Raw genomic sequence first — 18,916 nt, 5'->3', positions numbered from 1 at the left:
GCAGTGCCTTATACCGCTGAGCTACTCAGGAGCCCCGGTGAGTACGCTGTGTGAGATATTCACTCTTTATCATTGGGCTGTGCCACTTGAAACGTTGTTTTTGGACAATAATTTCCTCCTCCTGGTTAGATGGACATCATATTGTAAAATGTGTCTCCCCTTTTCATAGGCCTAGATGAGATGGTTGTAGACAAGGTCGTTGATCTGTTGTCACTGTCAGTAGTAGCCTATAGGCCTATACTACCCTGTAATTGTCGTATTAAAGAATATTCTGCTAATGTCTCCAGTCATATAAGGTGTATTAGAGTAGCATGAAATGTGTCTATAAACACAAAAAGAAAGGAGAATATATCTGATATAGCCTATAGCCTAGGCCTACTCTTCGCCACTACATAATCAGGCGTGCATGCATTGAACCCTGCAGTCTTTTTTTTTTTATAGCGATTGAGTTATATTATTAGCCTAAATTGACTATCCAATCTACTCATCACATTAGGAATAGTAGGCTGTCTTACATAAGTCTAGAAATGTGATGATATGGAATGCTTTATTATAAAGGTGCATTTTCATGGTGAAAATATGCTTCCCCAAACTAGAAACTCACGCGCCTACTATGGGAGAGGGGAGAAGGAGAGATCCGACTCAACTCAAATGAAACTGTCTATCGTACAGTAGAGCGTGTGTCCAACTCCAAACCTCCACAATTGAATAGATAAGAGCATATCATGAGCGCACTGTTTACAAAACGGAGCTGAGAGCTCTCCATGCAGAATGGGGCCCATATATAAATATCCCATGTTTTTTTTTCTCTCCCCTACCCCAGTCCCATGATCATTTATATCAATAAGGCAACGGAAAAACCTTTTACAATCGTTTTATTTGATTCTTACACTTTTACCATCCCACCACCAGGGGGTGCTGCAGCACCTCCAGCGCCCCTACTTCCCACAGCTATGCACTCTTCTTCTTCATAGTCCTCTTCGTTCCACAGCACTTGCGGAAGCAGACTTTGCAGCATTTAACGGTCACCATGACAACAATGAGAACTATAGTGAGTAGCAGAGTGAACACATCCAGACTGTGGTACTGGATCCAGTTGAGGTCGTGAGCGGCGGGTCTCAGGTGTTCCGCTCCGCCGTGGCGCATCACAAACTCTGACCAGAACACGGCCAGGTCCAGGGGCTCGATGGGACGGTCCTTATGTACCGCTGACAGCTTCATCATCTTCTCCTTGTAACTGGGGAGGAAGGACAAATACAACAGGATTTACAATCTCCTCATAGACAGCTCATGACTGCTAATACAGAATATAGGAACCACTGTGTCACACTACACAGTGCAATATTCACCTGGGGCTGAATTTTAAGGAGGAACTCAGACTTGCATGTAAATCATGCATGGCTGACAAAATTATATTTGCACTGAAACTCAATATGCGCGTGTAGATCTCAAGTTAGGATTTGGTCTCTGTACTGCTTGCACTGCTACTTGAATTCATAGTATCTCCTAGTATTACATAACATGATGTCTGACCTCTTGTCGTTGATGACCTTGTTGAGAGCCTCCACCAGTTTTTCCGAGGTGATATCAAACAAGTTGAGCATCTCCCCGACGCCCCTCACTACCATGCGGTGTACGTTGTCTCCCTGTTCAGCGAACAACGGCAGCATCACCATGGGAACGCCATTACAGATCCCCTCGTAGGTACCGTGGGTTCCTCCGTGGGTTATAAAGGCCTTGACCTTGGGGTGGCCTAGAACATGGAACGTAGAACATGAAACCATGAAGAAGAAGAAGGTATTGCTTCTCTTGCACAATGGCAACAAATTAGCATGTTGTGTTTACTGAGAAGAGTACCCATCTGTAACTTCTGTAACCCAGGTGGTTTTCATTATAACTGAGAGACTAAACTAACCCAGCAGCTCATTCTGAGGAAGCCACTTCATCAGTCTGACGTTGGCTGGAGCGTTTTTAGGCACCACTCCTGTGTACCTCCACACCACCTGAAAACACAGAGAACAACCGCTTACCTTCCTAATCAAGTCATATAGAATCATCTGCCAGTTCTGGATATAGTGGTGAAGGCACACCAGTTTGTAGTGGGATATAAATGTGTATGGATTGTTTTAAGGCATAGCTCCAGTGTATATTTCCACACAAAGTGAACAACATAGAACTGAAGCTTGCCATGAGACACTTGACATAGTATATGGAGAATATGCAAATGCCATTGAAACTCCACGTAATTAAAGGACTTGTTTTTAGTTTAGACTAACATGCTGACCAGACCAGACACGTCGCGTGCAAGAGCGTTGCAAAATACATTTACACATACATGTTATTCAATCATTGCACAGACGCTTGCGACAGTCGCTAAAATAGAAATTGGTTCTGTGTCTCAAATCTCCTCATTGGCTTTTAGGAGCATATACCCACGTGGGTGATTGAAAGATGAACTGACGTCCACACTCCAGTCTGTTGTAGTAATGCACCGTACAGTTAGTTGCCAACCGCCATATAAAGTCCAAAGAAGAAAAAGAAGCCTGAAGGAAGGAGGAGAGATGATAAGAAACGAATTCGGTTTACCGTTTTATCAGTGGATTAATTGTCTGAGTAGAGGACCATGTGCATTTCAGGTAAAATAACAACCCAATGTTTATATACCAGGACAAATTAGCTAGCAACAGCAAGCTAAATTGCCATAAATGTTTAATGCTTTTCGACATGTCCCCAAATTAATATAATTGGTTCAGAGTTTTGATATTTCAACCTGCGTTTCCTGATCGTGTCTGGTGTGGGGGTACAAAATCAACATGCACACGATGGCGTAGGCGCGCGAGCGATTTGGTCAGAATGTAATAGTGGACTGGAGATTAGGCCTATATGCTTAACATGCATAGTACTGTCCTTCTACAAACACTGACATCTCAACTGTGAGTGAGAATTTATATTTTTAAGATTTAGAAAATATATTGTCAGTTGTTGATATTTACAGAAGACGTATAGATTGTAAAGATTGTGTTGGTCAGAAAGGGTTACTTTTTGCCATTTGGGACATATTCGAGGTGTCCTTACCCTCTGAGGGATCCTGCTGAAGGCATCAAAAAACTGCTTGGCTTTCTCCTCCGGCATCTGAGAGACCATAGAGCCCAGGGTGAAGACCACAAAGCCATCCTCTCCTGACTCATCCACAAACTCCTGCAGATCCTGTTGAGGCACGTTGGGAAGGGTTAGTTAACAAGAAATTTGTTAATTTACATTTTCGTCATCTAGCAGACGCTCTTATCTAGAGTGACTTACAGTCAGTGCATTCAACCACATATCATAGTTATTACAAGTAAAGAGAGAAATATGATAATTTATGCTGCTGCTCTTGCTTTTCACGGGAGTGGAGCGTGGTGCGTGTAGTTTGTTGTTGTTGGTCATAAGTCAAAAGAACAATATGCATTTCAGGTAAACAACCCAATGTTTATCTCCTAGGACAAATTAGTTAGCAACAACAAGCTAGCTAAATGTGACCGACCGGCTCAAAAACGTCTTATGTAGCAAAATTTGAAATAGTGTTTTTTTTTTATTTTTTACATTGGATAAAAGTAGAGATTCAGAGCTACAAAATGGTTTAACATACACTGCATTTTTGAGGAACAATGGGAAAGTAATTCTGCTTTGAAAGTTGATAAACATGTGAACTCACTTTTGAGAAAATGGCATTTTGAATGTTTTTGTACCTACTGGAGAGCTCTCCTTTGTCTTCACCCATTCAGCATTGTTCACACCCTCTTAGGCCAGCCCCACCCATCTCTTTAAGGATTCACATGTGAGGTCATGTGCTAAACAGTGAGTAGTGTAGTAAAGATTAAGACTAAAAGTGCTAAAAGTAGTAGCCTACAATAAGGAAAAATTCCAGATAAACAGAAAGTGTCCAGATAAAAACATTTTATAAATATTAGATGATGCTTACCCAGACACACTTGTCTAAATTGATAGGTCATGTGAAATAAATGCTATAACCCACAGCCACATCAAATCAAATTTTATTTGTCACATACACATGGTTAGCAGATGTTAATACGAGTGTAGCGAAATGCTTGTGGTGTAAAAAGTACTACATTGTCATACTTGAGTAAAAGTAAAGATACCTTAATAGAAAATGACTCACGTAAAAGTACTACTACTCACCCAATAAAATACTACTTGAGTAAAAGTATTTGGTTTTAAAAATACTTAAGTATCAAAAGTAAATAGAGTCGCTAAAATGTACTTAAGTATCAAAAGTAAAAGTATAAATCATTTCAAATTCCTTATATTAAGCAAGCTAGTTAGCTAGCTAACATTAGGCTATAACTAGCAATGCGAATTTTTGCTGACGTTTACTGACACCGGCCATATTCAACCAGTGTTGAGCGTTCGTAAATTCATCAGTTATTCTGCGCTCTGGCACACTCAGACGAGAGGGCTATGAAACAGTTGTTGCAGTGACGTTCTATTGAAATGGATACTTGCATAGTCGAGTCTTTTATTAAATCTTACTACGCGATACATAAACAAAATGCCTCGTTAGGCAGGATTACCTACATAAGCTGACCAGCTCAAATAGACAGAAGCGTGCTATTTGGCAGACCATTCAAACTCCTCTCTCGGCATGTCCAGCCCACTCATTATCCCAGCCAATCATGGGTAGTGGGAAGGTTGCTGGCTTTTTCTATGGCTTAACCAACTAGGCTCGTTATTTAACAATTTTATTTGTATTTACAGATGGCATACATGTTTGTTATTAAGGCACATGAAAGTTGAAGAAGTCATTTCTGCCCCCCTAAACTTTTTGATAAAAAAGAAAGTTAAGTTCAAACGGCTCTCCTGTGAGGTAGTGACCTACGACATACGTCTAGTTTCCTGAAACGGGTCACAAATGTCCATGAATGTTTCATGTGTGTTTCGACCTGTTCCAAAATTAATATAGTTGGTTCACAATTCGTGTTGGTATTGTAACCTGCGTGTCATGAACATTTCTGGTGGGGATAGATTAAATCAACATGCACACAATGACGCATGCGCGGCTCCGGTTTGGTCAGCATGTTAAAGGCACTGCGTGTTCAATCTGACGTCTGCATTGGCTGAGCAGCATTTATGCCTTGATCACACCAACAGCGTCATTGCATTTTGGTACAACAGAAGTACATTCATTTCCAATGGAACGCTGCGTTTGCCTTGCAGCATTGCATTGCAGAGGCAGTTGCAGTGCGTTCTGTGTGGTGCATATGTTGGATTTATCGAACATATGCCTCAAACTGTATTTGTAGTCAGGCTTGACAAAAATGGTAGCAGAAGGTGAATGTTGAACTTTTGATGCACACATATCCAGATGATGCTGCGTACCATTTTGTGCAACGACACGCTATAGGTGTGATCGAGGTGTTACGGTGATATGGTATTCATATTTCTTGCACTTTGCAGAGCAGCGCAGAGCTGTTGTGAAGGAAGTTGTCAAGGAAGTGAGTTTGTGTTTATACAGGATCTCCGGCCCTCACCTACCGTCAACCAATCATGTCAATGCGGAGCTATACGGAGCCCACCGCATTATTACAACATTTGAGAGGCGCAAGGCAATGCAGTACGGAGCTCAATTTGCCCTCTGCGTGCCTCTGAAGGCTCCGCATTGCATCGCACCATCCATATGGAGCCTCCGACCATATTTTTGGTTCAAGCACAAATTGTCTCTTAGTCTACTATAGTGTGAGTCGGCTTGGTTGGTGGTTAGTGCTGTCTCTCCCTCCTTTCTTCACGTGTCACTCACTCACAGAACTGCCCCTCTCCCGCCTGCTCAAGCGGTACCTCTCTCCGTCCCTCCAGTGTTGCCAACTGTTTTGCCATTGCCGCAACGACACAGCTGCAGTCCCCGACATAGTGTTTTGGTCCCCTCTCCCGCTGCACACCACCGCCTCTTGTACTTCTCAGCTTCTCCCACTCTCATTTATGGATGAATTGAGTGGAAAAAGTAGCTAAATGCTATCAAAACCATAGAAACCCTCGGAGTCAAAACTCCCCAAAGGCAGCCTGTAAGTAGTTGAATTTGTCGCTAGAATCGTTTACCAATAAAAGTCGCTGGAGGGGTCTAAAAACTCGCTAAAATCGCTAAGTTGGCAACACAGCCTATTGCGCTTTATCAGTTCCGGTTAATAAAAAAGGACATTTCTGCTGCTTCCCTCACCGGGATTGGAACGGGTCTGGATCTGTCTATATGGAATGGGTCTAACTGTCCTCGGGTCTGTTGGGAACGGGTCTCTATATTTTTTGACATTTTATTTATGCATATCGGGTCCGGGTGGGAAAGCCTCAGGTCCATTTCAGAATGTGTACAACTTTTTGGACCCTTATCCAACTAGTTGGAACTAGAACACAACAGTTCTTCTGTTAGATTATAGTGGCCACAGTCCAGGGGGAAATAACTGTGCTATGTCCAAATGGCACCCTATTACCTATGTAGTGCATTATTTTTGACCAGGGCCCAGAGGGCTCTGGTCAAAAGTAGTTCACTATATAGGTAATAGGGTGCCATTTAGGACATAACACAGTTATTTCCTCCTGGACTGTGGCCACTATAATCTAACAGAAGAACTGAGGGGCCATAATAGGGTTTATTATGCCTTCATCTTCTACGAATACAGGGTGTGTTATCAGAGAATGTAATCCTTTCACAACTTCACCTTCCCTCCTTCAGTCAATATAACCAGACCGAAGACTGTTCAAACACTCAAGTATTGCTCAACATTAATGTTGGGCGAATGTCCCTCTGTACTACACTCCATTCTGTCTCTTCTCTAAAGACTGTGTTCAGATTAATTTTTTAAAATTTTATTTCACCTTTATTTAAACCAGGTAGGCAAGTTGAGAACAAGTTCTCATTTACAACTGCGACCTGGCCAAGATAAAGCAAAGCAGTTCGACACATATAACAACACAGAGTTACACATGGAGTAAAACATACAGTAGAAAAATAAGTCTATATACAATGTGAGCAAATGAGGTGAGATAAGGGAGGTAAAGGCAATAAATAGGCCATGGTGGCGAAGTAAATACAATATAGCAATTAAAACCCTGGAATGGTAGATTTGACAGTAGATGAGTGTGCAAAGTAGAAATACTGGGGTGCAAAGGAGCAAAATAAATAAATAAATAAATACAGTAGGGGAAGAGGTAGTTGTTTGGGCTATTTATAGATGGGCTATGTACAGGTGCAGTGATCTGTGAGCTGCTCTGACAGCTGGTTCTTAAAGCTAGTGAGGGAAATAAGTGTTTCCAGTTTCAGAGATTTTTGTAGTTTGTTCCAGTCATTGGCAGCAGAGAACTGGAAGAAGAGGCGGCCAAAGGAGGAATTGGCTTTGGGGGTGACAAGTGAGATATACCTGCTGGAACGTGTGCTACGGGTGGGTGCAGCTATGGTGACCAGCAAGCAGAGATAAGGCGGGACTTTACCTAGCAGGGTCTTGTAGATGACCTGGAGCCAGTGGGTTTGGCGATGAGTATGAAGCGAGGGCCAGCCAACGAGAGCGTACAGGTCGCAGTGGGGGTAGTATATGGGGCTTTGGTGACAAAACGGATGGCACTGTGATAGACTGCATCCAATTTGTTGAGTAGGGTGTTGGAGGCTATTTTGTAAATTACATCGCCAAAGTCGAGGATCGGTAAGATGGTCACTTTTACGAGGGTATATTTGGCAGCATGAGTGAAGGATGCTTTGTTGCGAAATAGGAAGACAATTCTGTGTTCAGTTAGTGAAACCTGAGCCAGGAAGAGCATTGATGTGCTTCAAATGGTACCATACTCCCTATACAGTGCATTATTTTTGACCAGGGCCCAGAGGGCTCTGGCCAAAGTAGTTCACTGTATAGGGAATAGGGTACCATTTGGGGCACATCAATGCTGTTCCTGGCTCAGGTTTCACTGACTGAACACAGTCTTTAGAGAAGCGAGAGAATGGAGGGTAGTACAGAGAGGGATATTCCCCCAATGTTAATTTTGAGCAATACTTCTCTTTCTACAAAATATGAGGAACCACACCTTAACTTTCCCTGCACATCTATCTGCCTTGTCCTTTTTCTTTCCCCAAGCTGAAGGACGTGGTTAGGAAACATTTGAAAAGTAATGGGTGCGATCTGAAAGTTATGGGTGCGATTATGGAGCATTTCTATTGGTGCATTTCTTTTTATATTCCCTAAAACTTTGTCAGGATTACTTGTGTTTGGCATGACTCCCATAGATCTCTGGCGTCTTTTATCAGTACCCACAATATTTACAAATGACAGGAAAGTAACTTGAACTCTAGGTTACACCAGGTTTGACAGATTGCAAGGCAAACTAGATGGTAAGTGTACATGAAGTGCAATTGATGGGACATGCTTTAACTCTTTAAAAATATGTTTGTGATAGTGGTAGAACTTTAAAAAGTAACTTTACTATTTAAAGCAAAGCACTTACATATAGTCAAAGTTAAATGTAGTAAAATAATTTGTCTGACTACCTCGATAGACTACTATATCAACCATATTACTATGGATTGTGAGTCAGTTAGATCACAAAAATATCTAAACTGCAGTTATTGAGTGAAAACTACAAGAAGACAAAGTGATCTTCTGTCATAAAATGGGAATAAAAGGGAGGATCATGTGGACAACACTCTTAGGAAAGCAAAGCAACTCTCATTCAAGCTGTGGGTTTCAGATAAATAGATGCACAGTTTACTTTTGTAAAACATTCAGTGTAAATTAAGTTTGATTTTAGTTGATTGATGATGATTAGAACGTTGAATGATGATGATTAGTAATGATTAGAACGTTTTAAGCTACAATTTGGGAAGAGAAATAAGATGGTGGATCTAGTGATGACAGCTCTTTAAAATAATTTTTATGGTTGTTGAAGAACTATGCAGAATAGGTTTGTATGTTGACCTACTGATAGAACAACAGCTAGCTATCTAAAAGATTAACTCTTTAGGCTAACAATGATCACTGAAAAGTACATTTCCTGAAGAAAATGTGGTGTGTTTGCTAGCATGTTTTAAACTATGTATGGTTTTGAAATACATTATAGTAGTGGTAGTTTCTGCAGTAGTAATGGTGGTGATTGGTTATAGTTGTATTGATTTGATTGATTGGTTGGTTGATATGATAGGCTAGCCTGGACATGTGAAAGTCGGTTTGGTGTCTCTAGCTTGAACGGTTCAAGAGTTACAATTATTGCTGGTAGGTATTATATGTGAACCAGAGCTAGGTAGCTATGCCCAGGAACAGAGCTGGACCAGAGCTAGTGCAGACCAGAGCAGTAGTTGTGGTCAGTAGTTGTGTGGTCAGTGGTTGTGTTGCAGATTCTTTGGACCCTACAGTATGGAAATGGTCAGTAGTTGTGTGGTTGTGGTAAGTAGTGGTCAGTAGTTTTGGTCAGTAGTTTAGGTAAGTAGTTGTGTGGTTCATTAGTTGTGGTCAATAGTTGTGTTCAGTAGTAGTGGTCAGTAGTTTTGAGGTTGTGGTCATTAGTTGTGTGGTTCATTAGTTGTATCAGTAGTGGGGTTGTGGTCAGTAATTGTGGTCAGTAATTGTGGTCAGTGGTTGTGGCCAATAGTTGTGGTCAGTGGTTGTGGCCAATAGTTGTGGTCAGTAATTGTGGTCAGTGGTTGTGGCCAATAGTTGTGGTCAGTAATTGTGGTCAGTGGTTGTGGCCAATAGTTGTGGTCAGTAGTTTTGTGGTTGTGAGTATGGTCTGTAGTTGTGCTGTTGTGGTAAGTAGTTGTGTGTTGACTAGTTCTGTGGTTGTGGTTGTCATAATTTTTGCCAAAGCTTCCCCATGTGCTCCTCTGCGTCTGAGTGTCCATAGCAACGGGCCTGTTTGGGCTGCTCTATGATGAGACATGAGAAAGCTGTTAGCTAGCAACTTTTTGACCCTCTAAACTCCGATAAACAGCTGTAACTTTGAATTGGTAGTAGATATTTTGTCGGACTTGTTGGGGGAGGGGTCAAAATGGCAGTTGTTTGGGGGGGGTAAAATGTGTTAATGCAGTTACTAAAACAGCTGTATCGTTAGATCCGTATAATATATTTTGATAGTATAAAAGACCGATCTGCATGTTTTAAAGTTTTCATTACATTTCTATCTTAAACGGTGTAGGAGGAGTAGCATTCCAAATAATAATAATAAGAATGACGAAGATTCTGAATGGGATGTTTGCTTCACAAGTCCCATTAATGAGAGCTAGTGGAATGTGGGCTGTATAACGTGAGGAGGAGCTAGTTGGTAGATAAACAGAGAGCTGTGTCCAGTCAGTCCCTATGGAGGAAACAGAGATCGGGTTACATCTGGTCGCTAGCTGAGTGTCTGACAGGCAGGGAAACACAACATCTGGGGTGTGGGACAACACCCAACACTCTGACTGTCCCTTTAAAACACCCAACAGAATATTTCTGACTGTTTTACAAAAGTAGGGTTTCAGAGGAGAGAGTAATCTCAATCTGTCAAAACATAACGATCTTGAAAAGAGATGTGGTCCCAAATTAGAAAGTAAGAGAAGAATTTGATAGCTTGAATTGAAATTTAAACACTTAAAAATGTACGAGATTTTCCCCAGAGGAATGTCTGATGAGGTACAACTGCCACTGCAGTGAATCTATCCATTAAGGCAGGGGTGTCAAACTAATTCCATGGAGGTTTTTCCTTTCAATTAAGACCAAGACAACCAGGTGAGGGGAGTTCCTTACTAATTTGGGACCTTAATTCATCAATAAAGTACAAGGGTGGAGCGAAAACCCTCAGACACTTGGCCATCTGTGGAATTAGTTTGACACGCGTACCGTAAGGTTTCTGGACCCATATAAGATATAGGGTGCACAGCTCTGCACAGTTGAATTTTCTGCACAGTTGAAATAGTTTTATAAGACATTTACCTCTGGAAGTGGATCTCTTTTACCACAGTTGATGCCTCCAATGTGGACCATGTTGGGCATCGTGGGTTTGGGATACTCAAAGGAGTAGTCATACCTCAGCAGCCAGATCGCCCCATGACCCAGCAGTTCCCTGTACGTCATGTCCTTCTCCAGGTACCTACTGGTAAGCTCGTCAAAGCTGGCAAACATTACCGTACACAGGTAGCTCTCCAGACTGTACATGAGCATGTTCTTAACCCTCCCTAGGAAGTCCATGTGGTCAGTGTTGCCAGAGAAGAAGCGTGGTACATAGGATGGGGGATTGGGGCACTGGGCAGCCCTATCTTCCATCCCACAGGGGATCCCCTTCAAGAAGTACACCGCTGGGAATGTTGAAGGACTCAGCGATGATGGATCCACAGGGTAGGAAGGGGTCGGTCAGCATCATCTTGAACCCTTCTCCTCTCAGTCGCTGCATCAGGGGCTCGTCATACAGCAGACCCTCACAGCCTTTCACCTGCATGTCAGTGAAGTCAATCAGGCCCTGCACATTCATAAATATGTCCGTTACCTTCGGGGTGTTGCGGAACATGTCATCCTTCAATTTGTTGATGTTCTTGTCCAGCTGTGCCTTGTTGAAGGGGACCTTAAAGATCTCAGTCCTGTGGTAGTCAGAACTCTTGATGAGGATGGATGTCTCAGGGACCAGCACCACCATCTCATGGCCCCTGGCCGCAAGCTCCTTCACCAGCAGCTTCATACTCAGCCAGTGGCTCCCTTCTACAGGCATCACCAGGACCTTGTCCCCCTGGATGGGCCCTGGACACAGGGCTAGGCAGCACAGCAGAACCAGCAGTCCCAGCCTATGCCCCGGCCCCAGCCTCAGCCCCTGCTTAACCACAGGAACACTTTTCCCCCAGCCCATGCCTCTCTGCTTCTCTGCTCAGTTATACAAGCTGTGTTGTGAGAAGGACACTACCTCCCTGAGGTCTGGCACTGAGTGCTACTGAGAGGCGGTTAGACCTCAGACTAAACTGTGGGAGTATGTGTCTCCCTGCTAGGTCTGGGTCTGCCTGTGCAAGCAGGCTGTTATATAACCCTAGTCAGTCCTTCCTGTGGACTAAAGTTTAACTGCAGGCTGAATGGTTCAGGTTAATGATTCCTTAGGGCAACAGAGATGGAGAGGATTAGCTCGCTAGTAATCTCAATGTGACAGCCTTAACATACAGTATAGAGTAGCTGAAATTAGCTGGATACTAGCTAGTGAATTATAATGCAAAAGTATAACAGCGATAATGATGAATAGTTGGATTTACTACTAACAAGTAAGCATTGCTAATTTAAAAGGAAGGGATAAAAAGCTTATTTCCAATAGTACTCATATTGTTAAAAATTGAATTGTTGGTTTTATTAGTTCTACAAAATAAACTGTTGTCAGTTATTTATTAACTTCCCATTGATCAGCATGACATTGGAAAAGAAAAGTAGCATGAAAGGTAACCCGATGTCACAGGAAGGCTAAAAAGATCATCAAGGACAACAACCACCCGAGCCACTGCCTTGTTACCCAGCTATCATCCAGAAGGCGAGGTCAGTACAGGTGCATCAAAGCTGGGCCCGAGGGGCTGAAAAACAGATTCTCTCTCAAGGCCATCAGACTGTTAAACAGCCAATCATAACATAGAGGCTGCTGCCAACATACAGACTCAAATCTCTGGCCACTTTAATACATGGATTTAATAAAGTTATCACTAGTCACTTTAAATAACGGCACTTTAATAATGTTTACATATCCTACATTATTACTGCACTGTCGGAACTAGAAGCATAAGCATGTCGCTACACTTGCATTAACATCTGCTAACCATGTGTATGTGACCAATAAAATTTGCTTTGATTTGATACAGAGCATGCAACATGCAAGTCATAGTTACACTATTAACCCTGCTCTGGGAGGAGTCATGGTGATTTTCTAACCTTTGAGCTATACCCTGAAGCTCAAAGTATTATCTCATATTTTGTGAGGAATCTTGACCATTACCTTCAGCTCCTCCCCTTTCTTCTCCCACCCAAAACACTGACAAACTTACGCACACACACTGGACCTCCTCAGAGCTAAATACCGTCTTTGTGCGCTTTGAGGCTAGCAACACTGAACTATGCATGAGGGCACCAACTGTTCCTGATGGCTGTAGAGTAAGACCTTTAAACAGGTTAACATTCACAAGTCCGCAGGGCCAGAAGGATTACCAGGACGCGTATTCAGACCATGAGCTGACCAGCTGGCAAGTGTCTTCACTGACATTTTCAACCTCTTCCTGACCCAGTCTGTAATACGTTTCAAGCAGAAACAGTCCCTCTGCTGTTTAAATGATTATCGCCCCGTAGCACTCACATCTGTAGCTATGAAATGCTTTGAAAGGCTGGCCATGGCTCACATCAACACCATCATCCTAGACACCCTGGACACACTCCAATTTGCATACCGTCTCAACAGATCCACAGATGACGCAATCTCTATTGCACTCCACATTGCCCTTTACCACCTGGACAAAAGTTACACCTACGTGAGAATGCTGTTCATTGACTGCAGCTCATCATTGAACATCATTGTGCCCTCCAAACTCATCACTAAACTAAGGACCCTGGGATTAAACACCTCCCTCTGCAACTGGATCCTGGACATCATAATGGGTTGTCCCCAGGTGGTGAGGCAACAACACATCTGCCACGCTGACCCTCAACACAGGGGCCCCTCCTGTACTCTCCGTTCACCCAGGACTGCGAGACCTGACAGTGTGGTGCCAGGACAAAAACCTTTCCCTCAACGTCAGAAAGGAAAAGGAGCTGATCGTGGACTACAGGAAACGGAGTGCCGAACATGCCCCATCCACATCGATGGGACTGTTATTGAACATGTCGAGAGATTCAAGTTCCTCATTGTCCACATCATTATGGAACTATCATGGTCCACACACATCAACACAGTCGTGAAGAGGGCACGACAACGCCTCTTCCCCTTTAGGAGGCGTTGGTAAGGCAACTGTTTGGCATCCGATTGCAAGGCACTACAGAGGGTAGTGTGTACAGCCCAGTACACCACTGGGGTTGAGCTCCCTGCCATCCAGGATCTCTATACCAGGCGGCGTCAGAGGAAGGCCGAAAACGTTTTTTAGCCTATACATGAATTCTTTGTAAGAATTAGATATTTCATTGCTTTTTACTAGTAGCTAATCAGTTACAAAGTAAAAATACAGATTGAGGGCTTCAATCAAATTGAGGACAGAGAAATATGTGTATATTGTTGAATAGATGCATTTTTCATTAGTCTATTTTCTCTTAAACCATATGGTCTCTCTACCAAAAAGTAATGGACAATATGGACACAGATATAAAACATGTATTCTATTTATAAGGGGTGTTAAACTCATTCCATGGAGTGCCTAGTGTCTGCTGGCTTTTGTTTTTTCCTTTCAATTAAGACCTAGACAACCAGGTGAGAGGAGTTCCTTACTAATTAGTAACCTTAATTCATCAGTCAAGTACAATGGAGGAGCGAAAACCCACAGACACTCAGCCCTAATTGTAATGATTTTGACACATGGCATCTATGAATACATTTTTTTTTTAAAGTTATTAAAGTATAAATTACCAAAGTTACGATAGATTGCCATAGATTCTTTTAATTACCAAATATTCCAGTAACTTTGGGAAATGACAAAGTCCCCAGTCTAGACTGAAGATCATAATTACTTGATTAGCTTGAATCAATTGTGTTGTGGCTTGGCTGGGGGAAAATGTTGTATAGTGTGGGCTCTCTAGGAACAGAAGCCACACATTTAAAGGCAGATTTAGTAGACCTAACTCCCAGTTTATGTTAGCTCCCAGTTTATCAATTGTTTGATTAAATAGCATTTATACAAGGCAGAAACATTGTTTCCTTGCTGAAAAATATATAGAATGCCAGTTACCGTGAGAAGCATTGCAACATCAAGGCAACTTTGTAACAGCTGCCCGCGTTTTTCTAATGCCAAACCCGCCCATTAGCCGCTGAGTACCTTTTTAACCTGTTTCTGCAGTGGGCTTAAACAGGGTCCACACAGAGTGTTTCTTGTTAGTCATAAACAATCTACTTTGAGACAAACGTATAGAGCATATCTTATACTAGTCTGTCTGTATGTGTTTTTATCCATAACAAGGCCTAGACGTCTTTTAGGTGTCAAAAACCTCTCAAATGTCAAATTGTGTAAAATCTTTCTATCCATTCCTAGAACTGACTGTATATGACATCATTTGTATGGCAAAAATTATGTAGACAATACTTTTTTCATGTTGTCATGAATGTTTGGGTTTAGGCCCTTAAGTGGCTAAAAACCTCTCCAAATGTTTTACCTATTCACGAAATATACACTGAGTGAACAAAACATCAGGAACACCTTCCTAATATTGAGTTGCACGCCATTTTGCCCTTAGAACAGCCTCAATTAGTTGGGGCATGGACTATAAGGTGTCGAAGCATTCCACAGGGATGCTAGGCCATTTTGACTCCAATGCTTCCCACAGTTGTGTCAAGTTGGCTGGATATCCTTTGGGTAGTGGACCATTCTTGATACGCACAGGAATCTGTTGAGTGTGAAAAAACCCAGCAGCATTGCAGTTCTTGACACACTCAAACTGGTGCACCTGGCACCAACTACCATACCCCGTTCAAAGGCACTTAAATATTTTGTCTTGCCCATTCACCCTCTGAATGGCATACATACACAATCCGTGTCTCAATTGTCTCAAGGCTTAAAAATCCTTCTTTAACCTCTCTCCTCCCCTTCATCTACACTGATGGATCAAGTGGCAAGATGCTGCCGACAGAAAGGGCAGCTCTGCCTAAGCAACTTTGCAGTATTTCGTTTTTGTGTGTGTGTTATTTCTTACATTATAAGCCCAGGAATTGTTTTGTGTTATTACATACAGCCAGAAATAACTTTTAGATGTCAGAGCGACGTTAATCTTACATCTATATGTTCCGCTAGCGGAACACCGCTCCAATATCCAATGATAGGGCGTGGCACGAAATACAAACTCCTCGAAAATCCGAAAACTTCAATTTTTCAAACAAATTACTATTTTACACCATTTTAAAGACAAGACTCTCCTTTATCGAACCACACTGTCCGATTTCAAAAAGCAAAACATTAGATTATGTCAGGAGAGTACCCAACCAGAAATAATCAGACACCCATTTTTCAAGCTAGCATATAATGTCACAAAAACCAAAACCACAGCTAAATGCAGCACTAACCTTTGATGATCTTCATCAGATGACACTCCTAGGATATTATGTTATACAATACATGCATGTTTTGTTCAATCAAGTTCATATTTATATCAAAAAAACAGCTTTTTACATTAGCATGTGACGTTCAGAACTAGCATACCCACCGAACACTTCCGGTGAATTTACTAAAGCATTTCGAAGCATGTCAAACGCTGTTTAAAATCAATTTTTATGCGATTTTTCTCGTAAAATAGCGATAATATTCCGACCGGGAGTCGTTGTTTTCGTTCAAAGACTGAAAATGTAAAATGGCCTCTTCACGTGCACGTCTCATTGTTCTCAGATCGACCACTATCCAAATGCGCTACTGTTTTTCAGCCAGAGACTGCAGAGTCATCATTCAACGTTCTGGCACCTTCTGAGAGCCTATGGGAGCCTTAGAAAGTGTCACGTTACAGCAGAGATCCTCTGTTTTGGATAGAGATGATAAAGAAGGCCAAGAAATGGTCAGACAGGGTACTTCCTGTACAGAATCTTCTCAGGTTTTGGCCTGCCATTTGAGTTCTGTTATACTCACAGACACCATTCAAACAGTTTTAGAAACTTTGGAGTGTTTTCTATCCAAAGCTACTAATTATATGCATATTCTAGTTTCTGGGCAGGAGTAATAACCAGATTAAATCGGGTACGTTTTTTATCCGGCCGTGAAACTCACCAGCATTACGACCAGGAATACGACTTTCCCGAATTGGACCTTTTGTTCATACCCCCAGGGCAATTGAACTGATTCCAGAGGCTGATCCAAAACACTGCTGGCGGAGAAGAGGTATTCGGAGTGGACTTCTAGTACGACTCAGAAGGCGCGCACACCATCCACCGCTTCCAAGTATATTACTCGCTAATGTTCAATCTCTTGATAATAAAGTAGACGAGCTCAGGGCGAGAATCTCCTCCCAGAGAGACATCAGGGATTGTAACATACTCTGTTTCACGGAAATATACTGTCTTTGTCCTTACAGCCAGCTGGCTTCTCAGTATATCACGCCGACAAGAATAAAGAACTCTCCGGGAAGAAGAAAGGCAGGGTTGCATGTTTCATAATTAACCACTCATGGTGTGATTGTGATAACATACAGAAACTCAAGTCCTTTTGTTCACCCGACCTAAAATACCTCACAATCAAATGCCGACCGTATTACCTCCCAAGAGAATTATCTTTGGTTATAGTCACAGCTGTGTATATTCCCCGTCAAGCCGATACCACTACGGCCCTCAAAGAACTTCACTGGACTTTATGCAAACTGGAAACCACATATCCTGAGGCCGCATTTATTGTAGCTGGGGATTTTAACAAAGCAAATTTGAGGAAAACGCTACCGAAGTTCTACCAACACATTGACTGTAGCACTCACTGAGAAAACATTAGACCACTGCTACTCAGCTTTTCGAAATGCCTACGAGGCCCTCCCCTGCCCTCCCTTCTGCAAATTTGATCACGACTCCATTTTGCTCCTCTCTTCCTATTGGCAGAAACTCAAACAGGAAGTACCCGTGCTAAGGACTACTCAACACTGGTCTGACCAATCGGAATCCACACTTCAAGATTGTTTTGATCACGCGGACTGGGGTATGTTCTGGATAGCCTCTGAGAATAACATGGACGAATACACAGATACGGTGACTGAGTTTATCAGGAAGTGTATAGGAGATGTATGTAATGAGTGACTCAAATACCATCTTGATAGACTGAAGGTGATGCTGTTGAATGACAGCGATCTGTCTTAGTGTTTACCAGCATTAAGCAGAAGGATTTTCAGCATTTAAAAAAATTCAGTTTATAAATTATGAAAAATATGAATAAATGGACGCCTGGCCACTAGATCGCATCTAAAGCAGGATCAGGATTTAAGATGCCAAAATAAAATAATTTTCAGTAATTGTTTTCAGTATCCTAATGTTGTTTTTGTTTTGTGTTTTCTGATTGTTTTAGTGCATGCATTCAACAAACTTTGGACACAGTACTTCCATAGGGCCGCCATCTCCAAAGTTTACTCTAAAAAAGCAATAGTTCTGAACTGCATTTGATTCGATTTTGTTGTTTTAGTTATTTCAATTTTGTTTATTCTCTTTTAAACTTCCATTGGTTGAAAGCTATTGCTCAGTTATCACTTGGCTCATGTAAATTTTGTAGTTGCCCCTTTAAACCTCTTAATGCCAACATCCCCATAGTTTTACATTTTTTCTCATGTAAATGTTGTAGCTCGATAAAATAATTAAATGCACAATTGAATTGGGAGATATTCGGTCTTTGCTCTTTTTTTCATTAGCATGCTGATGATTTCAAGTTGTATTGGATTTATTTTGATCTGTTAAGACATTGAATACATGTTGTTTAGTATATTTAGTACATTTAGATACATTTTGTCAATGAGAAGCAAGTTAATTTAAAGTTATACACTACCGTTCAAAAGTTTGGGGTCACATAGAAATTTATATTTTTTGTCCATTAAAATAACATAAAATTGATCAGAAATACAGTGTAGACATTGGTAATGTTGTAAATGACTATTGTAGCTGGAAACTGCAGATTTTTATTGGAATATCTACATAGGCGTAAAGAGGCCCATTATCAGCAACCATCACTCCTGTGTTCCAATGGCACATTGTGTTAGCTAATTGATCATTAGAAAACTCTTTTGCAATTATGTTAGCACAGCTGAAAACTGTCGTTCTG

At 41.7% G+C, this 18,916-nt stretch overlaps 1 protein-coding gene and 1 pseudogene across 7 annotated transcripts in view; one reads left to right on the top strand and one right to left on the bottom strand.

The window, feature by feature from the left end:
* Positions 1-18,916, top strand: part of csrnp3 (cysteine-serine-rich nuclear protein 3) — a 72,666-nt gene that overhangs the window by 15,548 nt on the left and 38,202 nt on the right. The gene's annotated exons all lie outside the window — the stretch shown is intronic.
* On the bottom strand, positions 859-11,982 carry LOC106581797 (UDP-glucuronosyltransferase-like; annotated as a pseudogene). Its single transcript, XR_006761173.1, has 5 exons — positions 10,932-11,982; positions 3,076-3,207; positions 1,916-2,003; positions 1,534-1,753; positions 859-1,237 (listed from the first exon to the last, which is right to left on the bottom strand). The product of XR_006761173.1 is annotated as a UDP-glucuronosyltransferase-like (transcript).

The sequence above is a fragment of the Salmo salar genome, chromosome ssa21 (genome assembly GCF_905237065.1).
Source record: "Salmo salar chromosome ssa21, Ssal_v3.1, whole genome shotgun sequence".
Taxonomy (NCBI): Eukaryota; Metazoa; Chordata; class Actinopteri; order Salmoniformes; family Salmonidae; genus Salmo; species Salmo salar.
The sequence above is the reverse complement of the archived record's forward strand: the minus strand, read 5'-3'. Positions and strand labels throughout refer to the sequence as shown.